This window comes from Vicia villosa, unplaced genomic scaffold, assembly GCF_029867415.1.
Source record: "Vicia villosa cultivar HV-30 ecotype Madison, WI unplaced genomic scaffold, Vvil1.0 ctg.001302F_1_1, whole genome shotgun sequence".
In the NCBI taxonomy this organism is placed as follows: domain Eukaryota; kingdom Viridiplantae; phylum Streptophyta; class Magnoliopsida; order Fabales; family Fabaceae; genus Vicia; species Vicia villosa.
The window spans coordinates 349,665-361,232 of NW_026705566.1; the positions used below are offsets into that span (position 1 = coordinate 349,665).

An 11,568-nucleotide genomic window follows, 5' to 3' on the forward strand; every position below is an offset into this window, starting at 1 on the left:
ACTAAGTGCTATTAAAGGACACATGTTTGATAGCACTTTTAAAGAAAGCGCTAATATATTACTCAAGTTTGATAGCACTTTCAAAAAAAGCGCTAATATATGGCTCATGTTTGATAGCACTTTCAAAGAAAGCGCTAATATATGGCTCATGTTTGATAGCACTTTCAAAGAAAGCGCTAATATAAGGTACACTTTTTTTACTTGTTATACATAAAATCATTCTATTGGTGTGCAAATATCAAAAATCTACATTCAATTCAATACCAAATAACGGTTTATTGTGTCGATAATATTTAAAGGCCCAATAAAAATTTTCAACTTTTTCATAAAACTGCACAGTTATTACATCATAAAATTTTCAAATTCAATAATAGACCAAACATTAAACTTGGACCAACAAAATCTACATTTCCTCTACTATTCCATCAGCATTTTAACATTTCCAGGACTTGCAATTGTATCCCCATTAGGTCCACATTGTCCCATACTTGAACCATTTTCCTGTCACTACAATATTGAAATTTATTTTTTTCAGAAGACTACTCAAAATGAAATACAAATAGATCAAATAATATACTTTTAATATATAAACAAGGTATTCTAATATAACTTAGTATGATAGTTATACAATGTATTCAAATAGAACTAGGTATGATAATTTATCAAAATTAACTAGACCACGTGATCAGTAAAAGTTACCTAGAGAAAAACCAGTTATAACATCTAAGTTAAAATTTGTTTTAGTTCAGAATAATAACAGATAAATTAGGCATCAACTGCTAACATGTTTATGAGGCACGTCCTTTACTCTCTTGATTGTATGAAATTGACTTAATTTAATTATCTCTATCTTTTATCAATTCAACATCAACCAAAAATGGTAACAATCAAATAATCATATGGAAATTTGAATTTTAACAGCAATTAAGCATATGACCATACCTGCATTCGAACGTAATTAGTACTCCGGCAACAACCGAACACCGTGGCGACCACAATCAACCTTAACATTATTAAGGAAAAAACCAAATATTTTTAACTGAACAACACTGTACTTTCGAAAACCATGATGACATGGACATACATATTTCTCCTAGGTCACATCAGAAAATAAGTCAACATTGTACGAGCAAAAAAAACAGGTTACTTAAAATGCATAAAATATTTACATAGGTTCAGCAAAAGAATTAAGGACAAGCTCAACAAAAGCTATACCATTACTACAACGGACCATAAGTCGTTTTCCTTGGCGAAGGTTGAACTTCGCGAAGCTCACGGCTTTAGAAAGATTGTTTAATAAGGAAAATCGATCAAACTTTGAACTCTGGCCAAGAAAAATTAAAATGAGTTAAAAACTTAAAACAGCAACAACAAGAAGTTTTATTTCCACTTCATACTAACCACCATCGGAAGATGTAGATATGCTTTGGCAGAAACTGAGATGGACTCACTATCACAATTTAATACGCAATCAACATCAACTGCATCCATAGCTGCAACAAACACAAACACTCAGCCATATTAACATCATAAATATTTTACTACTTGATCACAAGTAGATTTAGATAACAAGACAAAGAAAAACTATATATGTACTATAAGTCTGTATACCAAATTGAGGTTCACCAACGGCCATATTAGTTGAACCCAACCAAGAAACTTCTAAATCTTCAAAAGATCCGTTCGCGTCAACTTTAATATTTGCAATATCAGAAGCAGGTGACGGTTCTTCATGTGAAATTGATTTAACTCGAATCTGAGGAGCATTCCCGCCTTTATAAGCGTGACACACCCTACTCTTTTCAACTATATCAGCAACCTTCTGGTTACACAATTCCAGCCAGAATTTATAAGATCATAAACATGATTCCAAAAGAGAGGCAGACTTAAACCCATAGACCATCTTTCTTCTTCGTCTCCGGCACCATGTATATAATTCCAGCTAAACTCGGAGGTAGTCCTATTGTGTAGGCTTACTCCGTTCGACGAAGAAGAAGAGGAAACAAGTATGATAGGCATGAAATCCAAGAATCGTGATGAGGAACTTCGTTTAACCATATGACAGTTTTCTGAGAAATCCAAAGCGGACGTAACGGTTTCTTCAAGGAAACAGCAAGAGAAGCAATGTCAGCTCCACTTGCTTTCAATTGTTCTGTCCATTCCTCTAAGTGCTCTTCAATGGAAGCCTTTTCTATTTGAGGAACCCAAAGAGGAAGGTTCAAAGAACAATCCCAATCTCTTGCAATCTCACCACATCCATTACAATCCCCATGTTCCATCAATTGAATGCAAGAACACAGTTACAAATCCATAACCAAGGTTTAAAAAAAAGTTCATTACGCGAAAACGGGGGCGCGACAAAACAATATCAAAAGCTGACTGCTGATACCCCGTTATTCATAGTTTTATTCATAATTTTTATGATAAAGAAGAAATTATGGTTAATTCACACTAGCCGAAATCGCAAATGATTTTAAGACCGTGACTGTTATTTAAAACCTTGTATACAACCATTCAAACCAGAATATTGAAATAAGCATCATTATCATACTCACTCGAGGCAATGCAGCATCATTCTCATGAATGATAGAATCTGTTTTAAACTGAGAAATTGTACGATTAAGAACACAGGTCCAAATAGGTATAGTTTTTGACATGCTATCAGGGAAACATTTTCCTATTCTAGTAGAATCAACAATCATGCAGCCACCTTTCCGCGCTACCCAATTGAACAAAACAATAAACAAAAAACCAATCTTTGAACCTTAAACAAAACAATATCAAAAGAAAACAAAATTGCTGTTGAATATTGAAGAGTACCTGCAAGATGAGCGACATGCAGATTGAGACGAGAAGTTGAGAAAGAACAGTTGTTGGTGTGACCATCGGTGGATTTGAAGTAACAAGTAGAATGAAAATTTGAAGAATCCCAAAGGCCACAAGGTAGATTTGCGAGAAGAGGAAGTTGAGGCCATAATTGAGAGATTTCAGAAACGAAAACAGAATCTTGGTAGATAGATCTGAGTGCATTGTATAAACTATTATCTCTTTTTATAGTTCTTGATGCTTTGTATATGCTTAGGTTAAACCATTTTCCTTCTTCTACCTCCATTTTCCTTCTTCTACCTCCATTTATATGCACAATAACGATATGGAATTTATATCAAACAAATCAGATTTGAGATAAATCTCAGATTTTATCAAAACCTTCTCATCCCTATGTTTCTAAACTTCCGATTCAAACAGAACCAAACATTATTGCAAGCGAAAAATAGCTAGAATTCGTAACCTACCTTCGAAGATTTCGGCGAAGACTTCAACTCCGATACGGTCTCATGTGGTTTCCTTTTTCTGGTACGATCTCTGGGGCTACGATTTGAGAAGCGTGTGCGGCTGTGTTTGACGGAGTGATAGGGGTTTCACGGCGTGAGAAGGTTTGACGGCATGAGAGAAGTTTCAGACGCTATTATAAAATACATCCATGTGTTTCTAAACTTCAGATTCAAATAGAAAAAATCATGACTGCAAGTGAAAAAAGCTCAAAATAAAGAAGAATTCGTAACCTACCTTCGAAGATTCTGACGAAGACTTCAACTCCAATACGGTCTCAGGTAGTTTGATCCTCTTTCTGGTGGTGAAACGATGGAGAAGAGTGTGTGGTTAGGTTTGACTATTGGAGAAGAGTGTGTGGTTGGGTTTGGACGGCGAGACTAGGGTTTGACGGCTCAGAGAAAAAGAGAAATCGGCGTGAGAGAGAAGGTTTGGAGGCAAGATGAAAAGTTCAGCGAAAGAGATAAGGTTTTTGGAGGCAACATGAAAATTTCCCCCAATGTTGTGCGCCAAAAACGAAAAGTGTTTGTTTCTTATTTTTTATTTTATTAACTTGAACTATAGCGTTTAGTAATAAGTGCTAACATTGGGATCTAAAATTATAGCGTTTCTTAAAAAGTGCTATTTAAATGAAGAAAAAAAAAGTCAAAAAAAAGGTGAATAATATTAATAGCATTTTAAGAAAAGTGTTATCTTAGTATGCATTATTAATAGCGTTTTATAGAAAGTGATATCTTATTAAAGTTTAATAATAGCGTTTTTTCATAAAGTGCTATTAAAATCACATTGTTTGCATTTTATAATAGCGTCCGACCATAAAGTGCTATTATAAATATGTTTGTCTCCTTTTTAATAGCACTTTCTTTAAAAGTGCTATTAAATTAGGCGATACAAAATATCAATTTTGGCGTAGTGTAAAAAAATCCAAACTGAAATTTGTTTACATAATCAAGTCATGGACACCCTCTAGCATTGGGCGGTATAGCCACTCATATTGTTCAAAGTAATTTCAATAACATAAGAATTAGACATTATAAATTAATGATGAACTTTGGTCTTCAATTGCTTCCGCTCATGAGAAGTTTACGTTCGTCAATAATCTCATACGCTTCAATTCTCAATGGTGAAATTCTACTCTATAAAAAAGGTCCTTTCATTCCTTGTGAAAACTCTCCTAAATAGTAAAAATTCCTTTTGTTTGGTTTGAAAATCTCAAACGCCCCTCCGGGTCAACACATAGTGAAAACCAACCAAAATAATAAAAAACAGTGCCTGAGCCAACACAGCCCGTGTCAGCTGACACGGGTGGTCGTGTTGGCCCCCTGAAATTCTAATTCCCAAATTTTGCTCCTATACTTGCTGATAGAGCCCGTGTAAGGTGACATGGGTGGCCGTGTCTGTCCCCTGAATTTCCACTTCTTGATTTCTCTCATCAGCATTCCATCCTGACACGGCCTATGTCAGGTGACATGGGTGGCCGTGTTAGGCCTCCTGTAGCATGGCCAAATCTTCTCCAAAACTTTTGATATCTTCACTTTCTCGTACCGAGACCTTTGGATCGTGTACTTGAACCTGGAGATAATCATAAGCAACCGACCAATGAATAAAACGCATAAAAGCTAAATTAAAACTTAAAACAATAAGACTCACACAATACGCACGGACGAGGGAAATGACTTAAATGATAACAGAATACGAAACGAATCACTGCAGATTACCTGGATTATTATTGAACAATTGACAAAAACATAGTAAAAATGGTGACCGATCATGTGGCCCCAAAAATTTTCCCTTTTCGTGCCAACGTGTAGCCTATAAATAAATATCCTTTCCCTCATATTCTCACATTCAGAAATGTGAGCTCTCATACCTAATTCCTCACTCTCTCTAATGTGTTTTTCTTTACTTTCTCTAACTTTAATTTAGTCGTAGTGCTTTCAAGAAATTTCTTTTGCAAGTGAGATATTTGTAATTCTAGAATGGTAGTAATGTAAATTCATCAAGGAACTCTTGTTTTTACCTTGGTTGAATAATTCATTAATTTAGGGAATATTTATTTGTTTTGTAAGCTAAACCCTGTAAAAGCCTTGGTTTGGGGATTTAGTTAATAGGTCGTTGGTTTAGTTCAAAGGCTCAGCCCGTTCAAAAGTCTTCATCGGATCAAGATCAGCAAAATATTAAAATCTCAAGTTGGTTCGTGATTATATTGAGTAAGACTTCTATTCGGTTCGTAAGATCATCCTTGTTAAAATCTAGTTAAAGTTGGAGACAAGCCCGGTATAAAACCTCATAGATGTCATACCCTAATTTTTGACCCCCCTGAGATGTCATACTTTCAGGCTTTTCATCAGAATCAAAACAGATACTCAGAACAATCACTTATTCATCTGGTGCTTAATCGAGGGTGTTCAGAGACAAAAGAGCTCAGGCAGAGGATCAATCAATAAAAGAGATGGTCTCCAACACAAACATAGGATTCAAAGACTTCATTCTATTCACCTATGATTGATTAGACACCCATCACCTGGACCTAAGTTTTGCTTACTTCACCAGTCTAGGGTTTTGAGCCCTATCAAGGACTAAAATCAGGGATCACATTTGGGAAACCCTAGAAAGCTCTAGGGCATCACTCAAAGGGATCAATCATCTTCAAATAGCTCATATGACAATATCCATAAGGCATTACACTTCAATTCAAGATCTACAGCCATCAATTTCGTCTTGTCGACAATTAGGGTTTTTAACCTAATTCACCAAGATAGTTGACTTTTAATCAGGACATGGTACCACATCTCAAAGCATAACTCAATATCCTCCAACAACTCAATATGATCCATTCATATCATTCATTTGATGAGGATAGCTCACTTCACTTGAAATCTCCCGAAACGCGATTCACCTGAAAAAGTCAACTTCACAAGATCACCTTTGACTTTTTGGAAATTTTGGTCAACCATGACTTTTGAAGTTTTAAATCATCAATATATGATATTTAAAGTCATTTAATCAAGAAAATCAATCAAGAATCAAAAAGTCAAAATTTGACTTTTCATTCTTAGAAAATTTTCTAAGTATTTTCAAGTGGTTTTTACCAAACTTTGGAAGAGAATATCTCAAACTTTCACCTACAAACTGAAAAAAACTTCCAACATGAAAGTTGTAGATTTTGATCCAATGAACAACTTTTTCACAAATAATTTTTTGGCTAAAAATCAACCATTGAAGAGATATGGAGCTTCAAAGTGACTGCCTTCACAAAATTTGCAAGAAAACCCTAGTTTTCTTCAAACTTTATGGGACTTTTTTCACTAATTTCCCTAAAGATTTTGGGCAAACACCATACTAATGAATTGAAGTATATGTTAAGGGCTTTCCAAATTGTGCTCAACCTCCTCCAAATTCAATTTGAGCTAAGAGATATGATTGATCAAAGTTAGGCATTTGAAGTGAAATTATAGGTCATGCCTAAGTATGAAATTTGCAATTTTGTACAAATGCTTACACTAAATGATGCCTCTAAACTTCAGAAACATTGCAAGGATAGGAGAGAATCATTTGCATCATTGCACAAATTTTGGAAGAAAATATTCCAAAACCAAAACATGTGATTATGTAATGATTGCATTTTGAGAATTTATGGCCAAGTGGTGATTCATCAAAGGAATCTTCTCCCAACCAATTGGAGCTCATTTCTGCAGCAAATTTGTCCCCTAAGATCAAGCAAAACCGATGGCTAGGGGAGTGGTATCAAAGAACTCATCATTGCATAACGGATCTTTCTCACATTTCTTCATAGCCAAGGAAACCAAACTCACTTCACTAAGCAAGCTTACTATCTCCAATTGCTCTGCATCATTTGCCTATAAATACAAGTGCATTTCCTTAGAATAAAACACATCAAAGCAACAGAATTCTTGCTTTCTCTCTTCTTTCTTCATACTTAAGTTTTTCAAAGGTTCTTTCGCAAGAAGACTCGGATTCTTCAAACCAAAGCTCTTCCTTTGGAATTAAGTATTCAAACACATTAGGGGAGGTATTTAGAGGTGATCCAAACCTCTGAAACACTTCCGTACGTGGAGAATCATCATCTTCACCTCTCATTTGGAGCTGTTGCAGTTGGGGTCGAGCAAGAGGTTCTGGGCACTTTCAATCCAAGTTAAGCATCTCAACACCTTCCAGGAGAATCACTGAAGCTATCTGGATCGTTGCAACAACTCTGTAACACACTTTGATCAGAGCCAGATCTCCATTTTTAAGGTAAGTTTCAAAAGCTTCAAACTCTATAATTTACGCATGATAAATCTAAAATGAAGTTACCAGTTGGTTTCTGCACCTTCATAGATCATTAACCCTCAATCAATTGCATCAAATCATGCATATAGAGTATTTCATGTTCAATTTCAGTTTTAGGGTTCTTAGTGTTCTTGCTTGCGAATTTTAAGTTACACTCAGAATAAATGAAATTAAAGGATACCATCATGATCCTCGTCCAAAAACGAGCAAAATCCATCTTTACATCTTTGGATTTGGTTGAGAATTGAGAGAGATACGATTTCCAGAAATTCAAAAGCTTGAGGTTGAAGATGAAGATGGTGGCGCCATTTTTCAAATTTCCTAGGTTTTAGTTTATTATATTTTGAATGGTTTGTGTTTAACCTACGAATTCATCGTAGTGTCCCAATGGTTACAGCGCGCGTCCAAACTCTTGCCATGCCTTAGGTCTGGGGTTCGATCCCCCCCTCAGACCTTTTGTCCATTTTATTTTTTTTCAAATCTTTTTCATGCTTTGCTTTCACATATAATCACATGGGCACCTCTGGTAATCAGTCCACGCGCGTGGCTCAGTTGGTAATTGTTTTGTGGATAACCAAGAGGGCGTGAGTTCAACCCTTGGTGAGACCAAACCATATTTTTTTACTACTATTTTTCTTCTATTTTATTTACAACTTCACATAATTATTTCACCTATCAAATTAAATTATTTTTCTTCATTTTTTAAACACTTATCATTTAATATGTCTATTTTACGAATAATCAAAATAATCACAAAAATATTATTTACTTCATGTATTTTTATTAGGTTTAAAATGGTATATTTTTAAGTATTTCTAAATACTTTTAAATAAACATTTTCATTTGATTTTAAACCTAATCATTTTTTGTGAATAATTTTATGATAAAACCCTAATCATGTAGGTCTTAATTAGGTATGGATTTTGTCTTTACCTTAATTAGGTTGACTTTTGTCAATTTCCAAAACTGTTTTTCAAATCTCCGATTAAACAAACGGTCAAGGTTTTCAGACAACAAAACCCCGTATCATTTCATTTTCAACTGTTTTTTTCATAAACAGTAAATAAACAATGGGCCTCTAATAGAGTGTAAGTCCCAGCACCTTTTTCTTTTCATAGTTTGTTTTCAAAACTGTATTTTCAAAATCTTCTTTCTGTTTTCAAAACATTCTTCTGGTATTTGAAGGGCATTATTCCCGGTGAAACTCTTCAGATACCTATGTGACCTTTGTCCATCTTCACTTCTTCTGTTTTCAAAAATCCATAATTGTTTATAATAAATATTCAACTGTTATCAATAAAATTGCTGGTGAGGCTTTGTACATACTTCTTCAAAGGCCTCCACTCCATCCAGGTTAGGCTTACAAGCTTTCAATTTACAGTCTTTATTTAAATTACTGTCAAATATAGAACTGTTTATATATATTAGAACTACGTCTGAGTGAAACCTTAGGACAGTTAAACTATATAATATTATAGGAATATGGCCTAGGATTGAGAATGTCTTCCCGGTGAAGGCTCTTTCCTAATTAGAGATCTGTAGTTCAAACCCTCAAGATGAATTATTCCCGGTGAAACATCTTGAAAAAAATCCTTAGAACCCAAACTAGGACACATCCACCCAAAGAGGAATTATTCCCGGTGAAACCTCTTACCCATTTGCTTAAAGCCAAAATAAGTTCAAAACCACATAGTTTCCTCTTGTGCTATAACAAGGACCCTCGATGACCCTCGATTAGCCTCCTCTTGGGCTTTGTACAAGGACCCACAGGCTTCTTAAAAGCATTCCCAGCTTCCTCTTGAGCTTGTATACAAGGACCCATCAGGTTTCTTATAAACATAGGAACAGGTCTTTAGTCACCTTTTAGCCTATCCTGGTGAGTTTCTTCCATTCCTTAAACTAGACTTTAACAAGCTAAGGTTGTCTCAATCTCATATTGAGTACACCTTTTGGAATGAGAGACATGGACAGTCTCTGTCACCCTTATCATCACTAATCTTCCTTAGCAGAGTCTAGGATCCATATTTGCTTATTCTCAGCAAGAGTCAGCCTTAATCTTGGGCTTTAAACAAGAAGTCTCAATTAGTTAATCTTTCTGCCATTAAGAAAAACCCCTGGAAAGGGTTAGCCTCCAAAAAACACATTCCTTCATCTTAACAAAAACCCCTGGAAAGGGTTAGCCTCCAAAATCACTCCTTTAAATCCTAATTCCCTGGAAAGGGTTAGCTTCCAAAAATTAAACTTACAAAAGATAAAACTCTCCAACAGAGTAAAACCCCTAAAAAGTCAGCCACAACCTTGGGCTTTGTACAAGGAAGATAATAGAGTATCCCCCAGTGAGTCCTTCATCATTACGTAGCCACAACCTTGGGCTTTGTACAAGGCAGATAAACCACATTTCCTGTGTCAAAGATTCCTAATCTCAAGGATCTTTTTCCCATAGAGTCCTCCATACTCAGTTTCTTTAAGAGTCCGCCACAACCTTGGGCTTTGTACAAGGCAGAAAATAATGTTTTTCCCTAGCCAGAGCAGCCACAACCTTGGGCTTTATACAAGGCACAAAATAGAGTCATCCATAGTCTTCAAAAATTCAGTTTCCTCAGCAGTTAGCCACAACCTTAGGCTTCATACAAGGCACAAAAATAGAGTCTCCCTAAGTAGAGTCAGCCTCAATTCGGGGCTTTGTACAGAACACAAATTCCTAGTAGTTAATCCCTAGTGGAGTTATCTCTTAGAGTCAATAAAGATAATCAAAAAGCCTCAAGCTTGGGCCTCATACAAGCCAGCTAAAAATAAGATCTTTCAAACAATAGATAGGCATAGCTTATCTCTATTAAGAGATCTTTCTCCTATCTCACCACATTCAAACAAACATTTCAACATTTCAATCTCAATTTCAATTTCAAACATTCTCCCATTTAGGACTCTGAAAGGCATGCTCTGAGGCGAACAAACCCAGACTTGTACTCTTTCCCTAATTTGGACGAGAATCCTTCTTTCATTTAAGAGAACGCGATTGACATACTTGCAAACATACAAGTAAGGTCCCTATCTTAATGAAATGAATTCAGCTTTTCTGTCACTTTAAAATGTTTGTGGTGGAATAGTAGAAATACCTCTCTGTAAAGATAATTTCATGTCTTTTTACTGTAAATAGAGATTTAATTCAAAGCTTCAACCTTGAGCTTCAAGCAAGGCACCAAAAATATTTAATTTCCATGATTAGTTCCCCGAACTACATTAAGCTCTGACTTCCATTAGGGATATGTAGGCATGAGGTTCACAAGGAATCTCAGCGAGCTAATAAAATACCAAAAATAGTCAGTCTGTCTGTCTTTCTTAATCAATTCAATTCTCTTTCCTTACACAAAGGAGAAACTTTCCTAATCAATTAGTAGTAAACACAATCACAATGACACAGAGAAGGTTCCCGTAGAGTACTACGGATATGTAGGGTGCTTAAACTCTTCCCTATGTATAACCGACCCCCCGAACTCCCGAATTTCTAGTCTAGGTGAATCCCCACACTTAGCAAACTCCTAGGGTTAATTTGAGATCTTTTTCCCCTTTCCTACTCGTAGGATAATTAAAAAGTTCGTGTGATATCGTAGGAAGAACTGAAACAAAATTCATCCCGCCACGGGCGCTTCCTCCTTCCAAATTTCGCGTGAAGGGTCTAGCGTGCCGTCCTCCCAAGTGAAACGGGGAGGTAAAGAAAACGACACCACAGAAAAATGGCGACTCTGCTGGGGATATAAGTGTTAAAAACCTTGGTTTTTCATCCAAACCAATGGTTGACCTGTTGCTAGTCCAGCCCCAATGAGGAATTAGGGATGCCAAATTCCCCCTCAAACAAGAGAGGTCCTGCCTAACCTCTGTGTTATATCATGTGTTTGCTGCATTTATATCTGTTTATTTTGTTTATTCTGTATCGGGAAAGGGCTT

The 11,568-nt window shown here is 35.8% G+C and overlaps 1 pseudogene; it reads right to left on the reverse strand.

Annotated features, from left to right (window-relative positions):
- Positions 1 to 342: 342 nt before the first annotated feature.
- On the reverse strand, positions 343 to 3,116 carry LOC131634463 (uncharacterized protein C3F10.06c-like; annotated as a pseudogene).
- Positions 3,117 to 11,568: the final 8,452 nt, after the last annotated feature.